This window comes from Haliaeetus albicilla, chromosome 4 (genome assembly GCF_947461875.1).
Source record: "Haliaeetus albicilla chromosome 4, bHalAlb1.1, whole genome shotgun sequence".
Classification (NCBI taxonomy): Eukaryota; Metazoa; Chordata; class Aves; order Accipitriformes; family Accipitridae; genus Haliaeetus; species Haliaeetus albicilla.
In genome coordinates, this window is record NC_091486.1 from 50,259,695 (window position 1) to 50,277,732 (window position 18,038).

Genomic DNA, 18,038 nt, shown 5'->3' on the forward strand with positions numbered 1-18,038 from the left:
TGGATGGTTGTAAGTTGTGGGCTTCTTTGGGAGGACATTGTAAAGAGCTACAAACTGAAAGACCAGCCACTGAGCTTGCTTTAAGAAGATTCGTAAGAGTACGTATACATACTCAAAGAAAATGCACAACAGGGGAACAGGTATTGAGAGGCTGCTGGTACTGGCTGTTTCAAAATGAGTTAGTTTGACATTAAGAATTTATTCCCAGGTCTCATTCTTTTTGCACCTTTTCCCAGCTTTCATTTTTTCATCACTTGGTTTTTTTTTTTCCTCCTTCTAGTCCTAATTTTGAAAGGGGACCAATATAGACAGCTGACTAGCCCTCTCACTTTTCTAAGCTTTTTCTTTCTGGTTTCTGAAGTAATAAATGGCAGGGATCAAAATAAATCAGTATATGTCTAGAAGAATTCAGAGCACTTGGACATGTAACAATTCACTGAATATTCAGAAAGAAAGATAGAGATTTAATCACATCAGCAAGCAACTATGAATTTAAAGGAAATATAACCATGATAAAATTCCTGATGCTGGAGCAGCATGGAGTTTAATCATTGGAGATTTTGAAAAGCTTGTGTATGTTTTGAGACATTTTTATTCCTTCAGTCATGTCTTTTGAGATAAAAAGTAATAAGCTAATTAAAATGTACCCAAGCGTGGCTGTGAGTAATAAGATGAGAGTGTGGACATAAAAAACCCAAACAAACATACATACAGTCCTTTCATCTAGTTCAGGGTGTACAGTCATGTTTCAACTTTCTGAACATCAGTGATATCAGTGGGAATACAGGCTTCATTAAATGCTTGGACAGTCCATTCATTAATAGGTCAGGCAGGACTTAAGTAAAACTGCAAAGGCCCTATTTTGCTCTTCTGCTGGTCAAAAGCTTGTATGACAAGTGGAGGAGAAACAGTGCTGCAAGTGATGAGGAAATTGAGCCCTGGTCTGGCCAAAGCTCCAAAGTCAATGTATCAGGGATAGTTTCAGAGGCAGGTGGCAAGTCCAATGGAGTCATGTCAGTGAACATGCACAGCACATGAATTATGATAAAGAGTATTTACCTATTTGCAGGAAGGGGCTGAAGGACACTTTTACTTAGTAGTGCTTTCTGATTTTGAATGAAGAAGGAAGGTTGAAGGGCATTTTTTATTTAACTTGATGATTTGGGGCACGAATGGATGGAGTGTTACTGATCTTCAGGTGAGGGGCAGGCTGGAACTGCTGGGCAGTATTCAGTGCAATTGGGCCAACAGACATGAAACTGAGGGCAGACCTGGACCTTTGTTGGAATGATTGTGTGTTTTCTCTTTCTACATCTACAGATTTTGGAAAAGGATGGGAATCCATGTGAGCAAAAGGCTTGAATGTGTGGACATAGTAAGGCTCTGTTTGATAGGCTCCTTCTTTGAATTTTGCTTTAAAAGTCTGCGTGAATGGTGGTGTGCATCTATTATTTTTCTTCCTTTGGATTTCCAAAACTAACTGTAGGTGTGCCTCACCCATAAATGAAACATCCCAACATAAACAAAGGGCTGCTCACAAATATCTCCAGCTTAACCCATGTCCTTATCAAGACTCTTGGAGGGAAAGAGGTGGGTTCTGTAGCATGAAGGGAAGAGACTTTCTCACTCACCCTTTAGCAAGAGAAGGTGCAAATAGAATACTGTTAAGGCCTTAGTTCTTCTGATTTTTGTGCTGATACCCTGCTTTTCTCTCACCTGTGTTGATGCCTGAAGCTTAATTCAAACCAGCTGATCATTTGCTATTGCAACAATTCTTCTCCCTCATCTGACAATGCCGACAAAACACAGTATCTCTCTCCTGCTCTAGGCTTGTGCCCTCACTTCCTCTGCAAATGGATGTTCTTGCTGTGCCCACAGGTAGTCAAGGCTCATGCTGCTGTGCAGCTTTGCGTATTGTCGCAATTTGTGCTTCTGTTGAGACAGAAGACTGGGATGGCTTTTCAAAAAAGCAAGACCCGCTGGACCCACAGCACAATCGCTGAGCTGAAATCCAGTGAACCTGAGGTGAGATGCGAGTTGCCCTTCAGGAACAATTTAGAAGGTATGTTGAAAAACACGTGCCACCTGAGTTTGTAGACCTTTTGCTGGTCTGCGTGCGAGTGGTAGTGGCTTTACAGGAGACTGAATTGGGTACAGGCCACCCTTACATGCTCTGCCCCCAGACTGTCATGCACAACTAGAGGGAATTGATACCAGTTAGTACGGGACCAAACTGTACCCTGTTGTGGAGATGTATAGTTAGCACCACTTGCAGCAGCAGCATTAAGAGAATTAGTGGACTCATTTACAGCCACGCCAAATGTTAGTGCCACAAAACCAGTCCTTGCTATAGCAACACAAAAACTCTCGAGGAGGTGGTGTGAGGTTTTTCACATTTGAGTCTGCTGCTGCTGCAGGGTGGGTGCAGCCAGGAGCTCCATCACTCTCACTCTTCCTGCCACGAAAGCGCTGTTTCCATTTCCTGCCACAGTGGTGAGAAAACCCTTCACATTGCTGCCTCCTCCCTTGCCCTTTCAAACGCCCTCTCCCCAGTTGAGTCTGCTTTTTGACATACAACATGCCCTGAGGAGGATCTGAAAGACAAAGCATGCTAAAGGGGGTACTCCCCTTCCCACGCACATGCTTACTGGGCAGGCAGCCCTTGGTAATCTCCTATGTCTCATTCGCAGAAGTGCTTGCTCTTGAAAAGAAATGCCTGGTGGTTAAAGTGGTTCCAGTAAAATACCTAGTGAGTAGGTAGCTAATTTCCATAATACGGAGAAGCCTCAAGAAAAGAAATCCCTGGGGCTTGGTCTGCAGCAGAGAAATTACCTGTCACTGACATCAGGCAGGAGCACTGTGTTCAGTACTGGTTCGGGTTTGCTCAGTGCTAGTTTTGACCCTTGCCTGCTGTAAGGCTGCTGAATGTGGTTTCAACCACATATGTCTGAACTCGTATTGAAGTGGGCATGCAGAGAGCTGATGTCATTATTGTGCTCTTCAGTAAGGGAACTGCACCCTACCATTGCTGGTAATTTCTGTCCCTTGGAAAACTTTGCTCCAACTCAACATCTGGTTTTCCAAATGGCTCTGCAATGCAAGGTTTTTTCCAAGTGCTTTTCAAGCTCAGTTGGCTGACTTGCATCTGGAGGTCAAGTGACTTGCCCCCATAGGTCATGCAGCAAGTGAGCACTTTGATCCTTGTCCCGACAGATGAGATCAGTTTGAGGCACTTCTGCTGCCAGTGTTGAGATCTGAACTTCAGGCTTTGGAGGCAGGGTGTTTCCTGGATTACAGAGCTCCTTTGCCAGAGACTAAAGGGACCGTGGGGAAAGGTTTAGCTATTTGCTTCAAATTTGACCTGATCTCAGGTCTGAAAGCAGAAGGGCTTATTCTGTAAAGGAAGGTGTGAACTGCCTGTTTTATCACTCTATTGTTTCACCTCAGGGTAAGTGTAGACCCTGCATCACTCCAGCATTACGTTTTAGCTGCAAGATGTTTGTTTCCATGGGCCATGTACCCTGATGGGCCTGCTGGCTTTGACAGGAGTTGCTGAATGCTTGATTCTTCCTAGAATTTGTAACCCTTATTAATAAAAGTGTTTCAGCTCAAGCAGTATTTTGAGCTGAATAACCAGTCAGTCCCAGGGCCTTTGAATAGCAAGGAATAGTTTTGCTAGCTGGTTGCTCTTGCAGTATATGCACAACAGCATGCAGGCTTACAGGGCTGAGTGGGTATTTAAATTGTGGGAGTGGGTGGGAAAGGTTGGCTGTCTTCACCAAAACTGATGCCCTCCATCTGTTCTGTTATGGAGGCCTCTATTGTTATACCAGAGCCAGTCAGTGCAGGTGTCCTCTGTATCATCATTTCCCATCATCCTTGGAAACTTTGTCACCATTAAGAGGACTGAGAGAAAAGAAAAAGGTACTGCCTAACCACCTGCCAAGAATATCTTGATGCATAAAACCTCCTTTTGTGGGCAGGCAGGCTTGGATGAAGCCTAAGGTATTCCAACTACTACTATTCTTCCTCTTGCAGCCCTTTCTAGCATCCAGCAAGGGGAGCTGAGAACCTGTTCCCTTCCCTTTCTCTGTCACAACCACATCCAGGCTGTCCCCAAGTAAAGGCGGCAGCATCTCTGCATCAGTTTACAACTTGCAAGGGCTGAATCCCATCCTGTTGCATTGGTCTTGCTGCTTTTTGCTGGACTGGGATTCTGACTGAAAGCTCTTGGACAGAAGCCTGCACACCAACAGGCTAATGTGCTAAACAGCTGTTGCAGGGCTGTATTTCACATCCACGCTTCACTCTCAGACCACTTGCTCTCTCCCTTGTGTCTCGGGAAGGCTGCACTTTCTTCCTACTTCTTCTAGCATGGGAGGGTTCCCTTTCATGAGATTCCCCCCCCCCCCCCCCCCCCCCAGTTTTCAGAACTCTATTATTCCCTCTTTTTTTCTCCCCTTGGGTGGTGCCTTAAACACAGCAGTTAAGCTGAATACACAGGGTCAATCTGTAGGGCCATGCCTAGGAAACTGCCTGGATTCACCAGTTAACCTCCTTACTCCCTCTGCCTTTCCTGTGAGAAGACTTCACAGGGGACTTGCAAAACAACAAAAGTTTAGTCTTGTTTTCTGCTATCTCATCCCAGAAGAAGATGGAGGCTCAGTCACACTTTAGAAATTTGCATGGCAATCTCCATATACCTCTTCAGATGCTCGGTGTTCCTGGACTAATCTCTGTGCTTTCCTTTGGTGTCAGCCTTGCCTCACCTGGGTCCCTAGTCTTGTCCCACAGGGATCGCGTAGATCCTGCAGGCAGAATGCAAGTTGTTCACAGACACTCTGTGCTCCCCCCTCGGCCTCCTCTGCAGGTGGCCAAGAAAGAAGTCTGACCTTCCTTTCTGTGCTCCATGGGGAGTTCCAGGTCTCTTGCTCAATACTAGGTTGCCTTTAGCAAAGTTCTGCTATTAATTTCAATAGGAGCAGGGCTAGGTTTTTGGTTTGAGTCTGGGAGCCTATGAAGGGTTCCGTGGGAAGAATTCTTCTCTCCAAGCTGTGTTTTTCCATACCCATTCTAGACTCAAGTTTTGTGCTCCTCTCCCAAGGTTTGTATCGAGGACAGGATCTCTGTCATGGAGGGAAAGTGGTGGTACACAGTGTTTCTGGCTCTCTGCAAGGCCTCAAAGCCATCTAAGTTGCCACTGCGGTGTCAAGAAGGAAGGCAGATGCTGATAAATTCCTATCTGAAATTTTATTTGTATTGGCTTCCCTATGGACGAATACAGTTTTGTCCTCCTTCTCTGCTTCCTCAGCTACCATCAGGCAAAGGAGAGAGATGTTGTAGACGTGGTCTGCATAGCAGGTGATTCCACAGTCACAAAGCACAGGGAAGAAGGGAATTAAGGGCTGTCTCGAGCACACCAGTAGTAAATGCTTCTAAAACCGTGTTAGACAAGAACACAGAAAATTGAAGCTAAAAATAAACCCCACCTGAGCAGCACCACAGCTCCCATCTTCCCTTGCTCTGGATGCCCTTTGGACTGGGGAGATAAAGCGCCACTTTTAACTTCCTTTGTTTAGTGTTTCTGGCATTCAGCTTGGCAAGGATATTTGCCTCTGATCTCAGCTTTTACATTCATTTTAATAACTTCCCATTCTGATTATCCTTTGATATAGATATATGCATGCACACAAGCATTCACATACAAGATCACCCTTCCATGCAGGCAACGAGGCCAATCTTTGAGATCTTTGCAAAAATTACACTTTAAATTATTTGAACTCTGCTGCATGCATTGGGTCCTTCCTGGCAGTGTAAGGATGGCAAATCTCCAATTTCCCTGTTCTTTCTGGTAGGTAAAGAGTCATCAGGAAACTGATGAGCAGAGAACTCAAGGTTCACACAAAGATTTAGTGACAGCTGGAAGAATAAACCCCAGGATTCCCAGCTCCCCATTGCCTGCCCAGTGGCAGGTATGAGATGTCAGTAAGGAGCACTGATTTCCCTGGGGCCCCGCAGCTGGCGGATACTGCCCATCATTTTTGCTACAGCACAGCACAGCGACGTTGTCACCACACACATGGAGCTCCAAGGCAGCTTGAGAAGAATGTCATTCATTCATAGGAAAACCCCTGAGAGCAATGCCCAAAACTGGGGAGTAAAAAACTTGGGGGATTTGCACTTTTTTTTTTTTTTTCTCTTCCCCTTCCTTTCCCTACCTTCATGCTTTGATTAAAAAAAAAGGGGGGGGGGGGCTTTTCTGTCTCCCATCTAAGCAGTCAAACATTGCAAAATGCAGAGGCACCAGTGTAGGCTTGCCTCTGTGAGCCTTTGCTGGCCAAATTATGTGGCAGTGGGTGCTGGGAGTGCACATGTGCATGGAGAAGTGAGTAGAGAGGGGACAGAGCTGCTGCCATAAGGCTTTTTTTCCCACTTCTTGCCAACATAATCAAAATAACTCACTTACACCTAATAAAATAAAATGCAGAATCCAAAAGCCTTCCTTCCCTCCAGCGGTTTGTCTGGATCCCATTCCTTGAAGCTGAGCTGAAAAAGCAAGAGGCAGTTTTATTTTGGCTTTGTTGTTGTTAATTTTTCTAGAATGAAAAATACTAAGTGAGGCAGAAGGTGCAGCACATTTCTGGCAAAAATGGAAGTCAAGTGTTCCTAAAGCTGCTGGCTTGATGGGGACCAAAGTTAATGTCTGGATTTTTTTCCTTTTCTCTTTCTTCCTTTCTCTCCCCACCCCACCCCCCCTTTCTGTTTAATTTAGTCTTTGCTTACCACAGATAGGTGGGGTTTATCCCCTCCTTGTCTGCTCTAAATATATGTGTATGCTTTTCCAATTAGACCTGATATGCCCTTCCCTTCAGTCCGTTTCTATTTAAGATTGCTTTCCATCACAGCTGTAAATCTCCAAAGTACCGGACAGCAAATGTGGGAAGTATCAGCAGTCCTTTACAATGTGCCAGGAATGACCAGAGAGGACGGATCCAAAGGTGCTGAAAAATAAAAGAAAGCATAAAGGCAAGAAATTCCACATGGTGTAGTGACAATCCTATGTATTCATTAACTCTTCCGCATCTTCTGCATATGTAAATTATAAGAGTGAAGGGGACTGCTCCTGTGGTCAATTAAAATGCAAAATTCATGATGCAGTGTGTTAGTGATACAAAGCTGGGCTTGCTTCTTGGAGGCTCTGAGTAATGTTGATTATGAAATGATCAACTGAAAGTGCGAGTTTGTCAAAAATTGAAAGACTTCACAGAAAGATGTTGATTTTTGACAAAATTTTCAGGGGAAAGGCACTGAAAGAAATAGCCTTAGACTTCTGCATCTTAGGTTTCTCCTTTGACCAGAATGTGTCGTACTGCATCAGGGTATTACAGGGACAGACACAGCCCTGATATGAATGCAAGCACAGCTGTGACCACATCAAGGAATGCAGGAGCACCCCTACCCACCTTTGTAGGCCATGCAACGGGGCACATTTACTCCTCCAGACTGACTCATGGGGTGGGGGTGGGATGGTGAGCATAGACCTGCAGCTGGGGAGACACGTGTGGTCCTCCCAGCACTCAACCATCCTGCTTCAGGAACCCCCAGGCAACAGGCAGCACCCCAAGGCCTGCTGCCAGAGCCTGTCACAGGACAGAGCCTGCACTGAGGACATGCAAGTTGCCAGTACGGTGGGAGGGCAGTGAAAATTTGCGTTGAAGGATGGACTGAAGCTCCTTCAACTCTTCCAGTAAATCTTCATTGTCATTCCCACAATGGGAGAAAGTGAGATGCGGAAGTATTAACGGGACTTAGCAAGTCAATGACAGAGTCAGTGACTGAGCCTGTGGACGCTGATCTCAGTACTTGTTCTTTAGCTACAGGACTATTTAATATATGAGAAAGATTTATATTCATGTTCAATGTTTTCTTTGTACTGTCATGCATATTTAATATGCATCTAATAAATGACTAAATTCCATAGCTTGCACCACTGCAGCTACGAAAATATACAATAACCAATGCCTCTTATCTTTGTTTCAGTTTTGGCTAATGACAGAGAGAGAAGAAACCTGCCCTTGAAACACAGGTGAATGGTCTCTACTGAAATCATTGGGGTCTATGCATATGCTCTTTAAGGCATAGGTCACCCATCTTTATTATGGGCTAAATTATGCCTTAGAAACTATTATGTTCTTTCCACTTCCATCAGGACTTACGGATTTTTTTTAAAAGTGTATTTAAAAAAGCCACTAAAATCTACCAGACAGAGGTGACAAATAAAAGACAAAAAGATGCTATATGATATGAAGGTAAAGGAATAAGCTCCATATTCCTATACACTTCTAAGGGCAGATTTAGTAGGGAGGCAAAGGGGACTGTGACCCCTTAATTTCTTTTACATCCTGTGTCACAGTGATGAGGGTAAGTTATTCCTGTCACCAACAGGCTGCACCCAACCCTGACAGGGTAAGTTATTCCTGTCACCAACAGGCTGCACCCAACCCTGACATGAGCTATCTACTCTCCAGTGTCCTGTCTAGCCCATCAAGTACTGCTCAATGTTTCTCACCCTCAGTAAATCCTTTCTCATTAGAGCTACAGAAGCTCATGATTTTAACACTGGTGGTTTCCCAAAGTTGAATCCTTGGTGTTGCTCAGAGGATGCTGTCACATATGTGCATGTCGTTTACCTTGCAAACACCAGTTTTTTAGAGGCAGATGCAAAGTAAGTGGGAAACAGAATTATCATCCAAACCTGTAATTTTTAAGTAATCACTTGGTTTTGAGTATTGTCATGTTATTACCAGCAGTAGCCAGCATTTGAAAGGGAGGCAGCAGAGAGTTTCTGTTAATATGCAATCAAAAATATTTTTCATCAATGGCATGTTTAAAAGCTGAAGCATCAGAGTCATAGCTCGTGAATCCCTGTCTGTATCAGTGGCAGCAGAGCAAACACGTAGCAAAGAAGGGAAAAAGTCTGGTCACAAAAAATTGCAGAGACACCATGCGAGATGCATAATACAGTAATTTGCAGGTTGGGATGAAAAAACATCAATGCTCAATTCTGCTTATTGAGCTATTATGTATAAGTTATTATTAACAATATAATTGCTCAGCTCAGGTGCTGGTGGCAAGAGATTTCATGTGATAAATATGCCTCCAACGTAACGCAACTCTCTTCACTAGTGTTTGAGGACAAATTGGGTTGTTTATGTCTAGAAAAGAATTTGGTGAAAACAGGCTGTACCAAAGGGCCTGGAGAGTTGAAAAGGTAGGGTAAGATGAACATAAATGTTTCACAGTGCAGAATATTCTTGACCCCCTCATAGTAAACCTTGTGGTACAGGATTCAAATACGCAAGAGTCTGATACACATGCAGTAGCGCGGATTCTTTCTGTGTGCACCATCTTCATGTAACATTGAAACTACCAGCTCAATTTTCAGTACTGAAAATAGGGAGTCATTGTCACTTTAAATTTAACCTGTTGGGGCAGACAATTCTATTGAGACTCAATTCTTCAACCATTATCAACACTCAGTACAACAACTGTCCCTTTCCTCATTATTTCAAACCTAGATTGTTAAACATCTTAAACGGTTTTAGAGGAATCATAAAAATGAAAAAGTATCAACAAATCAACCTTATCTCCTTAAATATCAGGGAGAAATGAATTTCCCTTAGTGCCTTCCACAACTGTCTGTTATCATTTGAAGGAGGGACTATGCTGGCTTGCTAAAAAGAAAAAAGGGAGGGAGGAGAATGCAGCCATTGGGGAAGCTCTAGCTCCCAAAATATATTTCCCTATCAAGTTATTTGCAGTCTGTGTCTCGATCAGCCTGGGTGCCCTTTGGAGAAGTTTTGCTCCAGATACATCAGTTCAGTTTTGCTGCTCTTCCTAAGGAGTACCAAAATGCTCTGGTCTTTTCCATATGCCACAGGGAACCCAAAGTGCATTCCGGGAGCCAAATGCATGACTCAGTTCTTTCTTTCTTACTACAGTGACTTGAACTGCGTACCGCTTGTAGCGCTGCAAAACCAAACCAGTGACGGACTCGGCAAAAAGCTCTTCTGTTCAGTGGCAGAGGAAGCGCGAGCAAAAGTGGCTCCGCACGTTCCGCACGGCTACGCTACAGGTACGACTCCCCAGCGCCTGGCGCGTTGGCGTGGTCTCCTTCTTGGCTGCTTTGGGTCCACCTGAGCAGCGCCGGCGTCTCTGCTCAGGGCCGGCCTGGCCACCGAGTCTGTTACAAGGGCCTGCAAAAGGAGCCCTGCAGGACCAGGGGAGCATCCTGGCAGCGCACAGCAGAAGCGTTGGTGAGGAAAGACCCAAGTCCCCCTCGCTGCAGCGGTGCCGAAGCACAGCCTCCTCTCCGGCGTGCCTCCTGTTTGACCCGACAGGGCTCCAGCTCTCCGACGGGGGGGGGGGGCAGGCCTGGCACAGCGCCGGCCCGCCTCCCACCCCCGTGGGCCAGGGCTGCCGCGGGCAGAGCGGCGCCTTCACCTCCCCCCCGCCCCATGCCAAGGGGCAGCCCCGAGGGGGGGTGTCCCGCGGGGACGCTCCCCTCAGGCGGAACGGCGCAGCCTCCCCCACGTTTCTCCCCCCTCCGCCTTCCCCGGGCGCTGCCCGCGGCCCGCAGCGCGCCTGGCCGGCGGCGGCCACCCGACACCCGCCGCTTCCAGGAAGCCGCCCCCCCCCACGCCACCGCCCCGGCCTCCGCCCCCCGGCCGCGCCGCGCCGTCTGGGGCCGCCGCCGCCCCGCGGGCTGCCGGCGTGGGGCCGGGGGAGCGGCGAGCGGAGGCGGGGAACGGGCCGCCCGGCGGCTGGCGGCGCGCCCGCCGCGGCCGTGCCCTCGGCTGGCGGCCACCGCGGCTCTCCCCGCTCGGGCGAGGTCGCCGAGGGGACCCCCCCCTTCCCTCCCTCCTCTCCTCGTCCCCGAGCAGAGCGGGGAGGGAGGGGATGAGCGCCAGGGAGCGGAGAGCCTCGGCGTCGGGAGAGACGCTGTCTGCGAGCGGCTCAGGCCTGGGGGCAGAGGGCTGTTGTCCTGGGATAAAGAACCCCGCCCCAGCGGAAAGGCAGGGGTACGGGCCCGCAGGGGAAAGAGGGAGCGGGGAGGGGCAGACCACGGCTTGTTCCGCGGCGTTTCTGGAACGTAGTTCCATAAGGCTTAAACGAGCGTTTCCTACTGAAAAATAATCGCTGTTGTTACCCCTGAGCTCCGCTATTCTGGGTCGCTTGATCTATATGTTTAAAATGTCAAGCCCTGTGTAGGAGCAAAGACTCGAAAAATCTAATTCTCAGTCTAAAAGAAAATCCTTCGAGTGCCTGTGTGTGTGTGGAGGGCTGGCTGGCTTTCTGCGGTGCGGAGAACCTAGAGTTCCCATATGAAAATCGGCTCGTAATGCTTCTGTGTTTTATTTCTCCCTTCTACAGGATCTGTCCGTTGTTCTTGTCTGGATCCATCACTAACTCAATCCCAGTCCATGGCAAACTTGTGAATATGTCTCCCCAAGAGCCATCCAAGGCGTTGGGGCTGTTATCCCTGCTTCAGAGAAAGGGAACTGAAACATGCCCAAGGTCACCCAAGGAAATCTGCACTAGATTAGCACCTGAATCATTCATTCTGGTCACAGAAATGCTAATTTCATCAACATCTGAGCAGAGCCTTGAGTGATATGGCTGTATGGAAGATGTAGGTATTTCTGCTGTTGGTCCTACTCCATTAAGCTCAGTGGTAAATTTCATTGGCAGTGGAATGAGATCTAACCAAATATTTTCTTTGGGTTTGGTTCTCTTTTCATTAATGTTGTTTTATGTAAAACTGATGTAAGCAAGAGAAGAATTAGGCTTTTCATTTATTTAATTCTTCTAAAAAATATTTTTGAATTATTTTGGAATTATTCAACAAACATGCTGATTTCTCATAACAGACTGGGATATCTCAAATGAATGTCATAAATTTTTGTGTGTGTGTGCAATCCTTTATTTCTGCATTCTTTACAGCAGGAGTAGGAGATAATGGGGCTGGAATGTCCTACTTGATTGTTCATGTTAGTACTCTGTGTCAAGCAGGATAAAACTCCAGCTAATCCTGCCATAAATTTAGGTATTCCTAATCCTTCAGTATTCCCACTTTTCTTCAGGCATTAGGCATGTAATCAGTCCTGTGCCAAAAAAAGAATATTAAGAAAAAGTTGGGACTGTAAGCAGCTATAAGAAATGAAAAAATGTACAAGCTGCCCAGTATTGCTCAAGTTCAGATGGTTTTAATAGCTCTCCCCTCTAACCTGTCTGGCTCTGCAGTCCCTTAGCACAGGAAAGTTTATATTTGGGAGCATGCAGAGATCTCTCCTGGGCCTGTTTACATAGCTCAGCACTCTTAATACAGTGGTATGGTGGTGCTTTGCCCACTCTTATTACAGTGTCCATTAAAGGTTTATATCTCTGCTCTTTACAAGTACGGTAGAATTGGACAACTACCCCCAGCTAATGCATGGGGCTAGTGAGAAAAGGGAGCTAACTATGACATTTGGAGTTAAGAGTGTGGCTAAGCATATCCTCTTGGGATCTAAACAGAAAAGTGGGGTTCCAAGCCAGAGGGGACCTGTTGAGAACTGCTCTCTCACAAACAGGGGCTCAGTTTTAAGATGGGCTGCTTTTTGTAAAGCTGCATGTTACCCCTTCTTCCTGTGGAGCTGAGGTGAGGGAGTCTGCTCTGCAGTCCTCCAGCCAGAGCTGCTGTAGGAACAGGAGCTGCTCTACAGGACATGGAAATCAATAGGGAGGACAGGGCATGTAGCGGGGGAGTGGGCAGAAGGAAGCAGGGCTCAGAGCAGCTTCTCCAAAATAAAGGAAGAACTAACACTGCTTTGGGGAGGGAAAACACATGGGGGGTGGATGTCCCTGCTGCTAACAGTGAGCAGAAAATGCATTCCTATCAACCTGCACAGTGGTATTTTGCTATGGTCTGCTCCATGGCTGTTATACCCCTTTCCTAATGCCTAATCAGTAATTGGTGTTATGTGATCCCTTGCAAAAGTAACGTTTCTGCCTCCTTCCCCCTTTTTCCTAGCTTGTGTTGAGTTTGTTCTTTCTTCTGCTGAGCCCGTGGCTTATATTACTGATATGTTTAAAGAAGTGAGTTCATTTTCCTCTTCTAGGTTATATTTATTTCTTCAGGAGTTATCAGTTTGATGTATGTACATATTATGAGGTGCTGTGCTTCTTGGCCAGTGTTTTGCTGGGGGAGTCTGTTATTCTTGCTGTGGCTTGAAAGGGGTTTGGGGCTGTGTGTAATTTTTTTATTATTAAAGAAAAGACAACAGAAGGAAACCAACCTCAGCCTATGAAACTTCTCCAACACAGTGAACTTGGTGATCAGAATTGCTAAATGGCCACTCAATTTAACAGGCTCAGAATTATCAAAGTGAACAGTGGAAATCAGGTTAGCTCTTGGTATAACGAACTGGTGGTTATTTTCAAGGCATCTACCTTTTCTCAGGTAGCAGGGAACTGGAAATTGGAAGCCCATGTGGGGTATCAACAGTACATGCGTGACTGCTACGCACTCAGATAAAGCCCAGCGACTGCAATTCTCATACCAAGTTAGGTACACTACATAGATATTCTTCCTGTCCCATGGACACATCAGCATGGGACAGTGGGACAGCAGCCTCACAAGCAGACTTTGGCTTACCATCCTTTTTCTACAGGGTGGGAGGATCCGAAGAAAAGGACCTGTAGGGTTATGAATGGGAGCTGTCAAGGAGGGTACAGGCAGAATCCAAGGTGAAGTGCAGCCACTGTTCCCAGCTCTCGGCTGGAGTGATGGTCCATGCCTCTTACTGCACATTTCTAGATAATCAGGTCTGCCTGCTTGAGTATCTGTGGGCTCTTCCGTCACAGCCATCCCTGTTGTGCTGGCCTGTTTGGAGCCAGCTTGGGGAACCACTTCTGTGCACCGCAGGCACAAAGACGTTGGCCTGGCCTTGCCACCAAGGGGTATTTTCTCCCACTGGGATTGCTCTATGAACGAAATAGCTGGTATGTCCTTCTGGCTGATGTGGAGGCTTTACAAGCAAGCCAGCTGCTGTGAGGAGGCCACAGCCACACAGCTCCCAACTTTGGTTTTTATAAACACCAAAATAGACAATGGGGAAAACAATAGAAATAAACAAGCTGGCTGCTTTTGATTAGGAGCAGCCCTTCTTCAGTCTGCACTAAAAGCACTCATGTTTGCTTAACAGTACAAATAATTAATCATGTGGAAGGGGATTCCTGGACCAGGATAAGATGGCAGGACCTTTTACTTGCCTTCACAGGTCCATTTCTGGTGGGTTCCACTAGCATCTTGCTGGGATTCTCTGAGGGGTGAAGCCTGTAGAAAAGTACAGGGATTTGTGAAGTGGTTCCTTTGTCATCAGGCAGTTCTGGATCAGGCCCACTGTGCGAGTTTCCCTGTTGTCTCCAGTCTGCGGGAGGTTGCTCCCTTTTGTGCTTGGGTGCTGCTAAAATAAGATTATGGGATTCTCTCTGTAAATCCATGAATCAAAATGACCAGCCTGGCTGGCCTTAGGGACAGTGGTGTTACGCCTTGATCCTATGGCTGCGCACTGATTTTCACACTTGGCAGCAAAGCATATCTCTTCTTTTCTTAGCAAACAGTGGATTATCTGGCGTAAAAACAAGAGTCATCTGCAAGTTCTGCCAAGGGTCTGTGAAATTGGGGTTTCTTGACCGTATTGCCAGCTTGTCTACCAACTCCCCATGGGCCTCTGTGCACCTGTAGAGTGGGGACAGACATCCATATATGTCTTACAGGAATGAATAGCGTGATGTTTGATTGAGAAATGTCTGTGCTGTGAGATGCTCAGATGAAGGATGTAGCTGTCAACAGTTCTTACTGCTCTTATTAGACCCTGCTAGCGGAAGGGAGAAATAGTCCTATGCTGCCTTGCTTTAAATGGGGCAGAGTGTGAGGCACAGATACAAATGAAAACTGTTCAGATGATTGTTTCTTTTTTCTTTTCCCCTGCAGAGAACCTGGCCCTGATTCTGCTGTCATGCTGGTGTGGAAGAGCAATTCAGCTGGTGTCAGAGGATTTCCATTGACATAAATCTAGTGTAAGCAGGAGTATCGTGGGGCTCCGTATTGGACATTTTCCACTTTCCAGGGTGAACATGTGGATTTCTCTCAAGCAGACAAGCCTCAACAGGCTGCTTCTTTGTCCTTGCCCTTAATTTTTCTTCTATTTGCCTACGTTATTTAAGTGTGTAAATTTCAGAATTCTATTCCATAAATGTGTCTTCCATAAATGCAAATGGAGGTGGGCATTAAAATAAGCCATAGTTAAACGTTTTTAGAGAGACTTTTCCACTTGCCACTGATAATCCCTTCTAAATTGGCAATAATATACAGATTTTGCTATCCATAGGCAGGCGGCTTTGCTGGTATTTATCGTGATTGATAATGATAATTTTATTAATTGTTTTCGTAGCATTTTGAAGTGTTGCAAACTTCCTGCAGAACAAACGAGCCCCTACCCTGAGGAACTTTACAGCAAAGGTATGTCTGATAAAGAATATTGAATTAGACTGAGATGTGAGTACACAAGGTCAAGCTTGCTATTCTGCTTTCATACAACTTCTCTAGAAACTCCCACAATAATAAATAATAATGATTACGTAATTAACTGTAAGGCATAATAGCAGCTTTCACCCAAGATCTTAAAAACTCTTTCAAAGGTGGATTTTGCAAATGTAGAACTGCAGCACGGGGATGAACAATTTGATTTCTGTTAGATAATGTGGAACTGGCCAAAGGGATGCACAGGGGAGAGCGTAGCATAAAGGGATTGAATTCATGCTTCTTGCAGCATTGTCCAGTGCCTCATTTTTGTGGGTAGTTGTGCCACACAGTTCACACAGTCGCCAGACATCCTTCCCACAGTGTGCCTTCTTGTCTGCTTTTCTTTTTTGTGCAACCCAGAGCCCTGGGTAGTGTCTTCCAGGCGTATCTTTGAGACAGGTACTCCTAGAAACTTAGATCTGGCTGTAGGGATTTTTTTTCTTCTGAGCAAGAGGGTTGTGTTCTCGGCACCCAGGGAGCAGCCTCACAGGATAGCCTTACACCTGAAATTTGCAAGATCAGAAATGTTCTGAGCATAATATGCACTGATGGCAAATGCCCAGCTCACACACACAGTCATGCATGCAGGCAACAATGTGTAGAGTATCTTGAAACATTTGCAAGATAGAAGAAAATATTTACTGCTGGTCCCCTTCTAGACCATTCTGTTTTTTTAAAAAGACACGGTGGAAGCAGCTTCTCTAATACAAATGTATTTGCTGTAGGTTTTCCATTCCCCTCGTCATTTCTGCCAAAAGAACTGGAGAGCTGTGGTCAGTGGCATCACTGAAGGACATGTGGGCTGACAGACAGTAAGTTTGCTACAGCAAATACTGCAGTCTTTTCCAACAGAGGCAAAACAAATCACATGTTGTCAGTGGTATTGCAGGTCAAGCATGAAGTTTTGCCAGCTTCCCCAGTCTGAGCAGAAACAGAAATCCAAGCAGTGAAGGGAGACAGAAAAGGTGGCTGACTGACTAGCTGCCTGCTCAGTTGCCTGTTGAATTTGGTTATCTACTTATGTCTATTTTTCTATACTTGTTGGTTTTGTTGTGTGTTGTTTTTTTTTTTTAATGTGCACGGTCCCCCAGTTTTCTATTATTATAGCGAGGAGTTTCATTCTGTGCCTAGCACCAAAGCTCTCCCCATGGTGGTACATATAGGACGCCATTTTTTCCCTTCCCTTCTTATCAATTTATTGCATATAGCGTCCCAACTCAGCTCAATACAGATTTGAAACCATTACCTTCCACCCAATGATTTCATGCTGTCTGCGAGGAGCAAGACTACAGAATACCCTTAATCCCTCTTCCTCTGGGCCAAAGAGGAAGGGCAGTGTAAATCAGAAAGTTGGTCTCAGCTGAGACCCTCTTTTCCTTGCTTCATCTCTCTCCCTTCATGTATCTCCTGTCCCTTCTTTTCCCTTCTGCTGTATTTCCTGCTCTCTGACCTGTGTTGTAGTGTATCACTGGTGACCTCCCTCTCTTCTGTCCTGCCGCTCCTCTCTGTCTGGGACAAGGTGCTTGAGAGACTAGGGGCCCCATACAACTGACAGAGAAGCCTGCGGAGTTGTTCCTCCTCTTTCCAGCTGTGAAGAGGGCCCCGGGGGCTTCTAATCACTTTCATTCATTCTGCACACAGTGAGCAGAGCAGCAAAAGCTCACAACACAGGAAAGAGAGGGAGAGACTTGGCAGAGGAAGAAAAGGATGGGAGGAGAGGAACGGTTTCTCTCTTTATCCATGAAGCTGGAGACTTCCCTGTTTGGGAAATGAAGGCTCTCTGACCCATGGAGTCTGTTCCCTCCAGTTCAGACAATGTGCAGATGTTCTGCCAGCCCTTGCTGCACCCATTTTGTAGCTGTAAAGCCTTTGCATTCAATTCTATCAGGTTGGCTTTTTCCCAAAGACGTTACATTCACATAAGAAATAAAAGCATTTTACAGGGCTAGAGCTGTTCATTCCTCAGGAAGTCCTAGAACTTCATGGGTGGAAGGCAGAGACTCTCCAGGAGACTTTAGGAAAGCCCTTTGTCTCCAAAATAATCTGGGGCAAGAAAGCAGGACATATGATCAAACTCAACCTACAATACCCAGAGTTTGAAAATATACTGAGGAAGTAAGAGAGGTTGGGGCTGGGAGGGCAAAAACATTTTTAAGAGGCCTGAGCTAAGAGGGTTGCCTAGAGGTTTCTAGCTTTGTACTGAGGTAGTACTTCATGGTGTTGTGCAAAGTTGAAGGGCAGGAGAGGAGCTTTGAGTGGCCTTATTTGGAACTTGTATCTCCTTTTCTTCTCTCCCTGTGGGGGTCCTTGGCATACTGGTCAAATGCATGGAGAGCAGCTATCTTCAGTCCTCCTGACCTGTGCCAAGAAAAGGGATAATGATGGTATGAGCAGGGTACGTATGGGGATG

General features: G+C 46.0%; 1 long non-coding RNA gene across 1 annotated transcript in view; it reads left to right on the forward strand.

Moving 5' to 3' along the window:
* The first annotated feature begins 10,819 nt into the window (after positions 1 to 10,819).
* LOC138685205 (uncharacterized) overlaps positions 10,820 to 18,038 on the forward strand; it is a 60,492-nt gene continuing 53,273 nt past the window's right edge. The window contains exons 1-5 of the long non-coding RNA XR_011324486.1: positions 10,820 to 11,081; positions 11,434 to 11,692; positions 15,038 to 15,123; positions 15,498 to 15,565; positions 16,354 to 16,440. This is a non-coding gene — a long non-coding RNA (uncharacterized lncRNA). The remainder of the gene's footprint in view (positions 11,082 to 11,433; positions 11,693 to 15,037; positions 15,124 to 15,497; positions 15,566 to 16,353; positions 16,441 to 18,038) is intronic.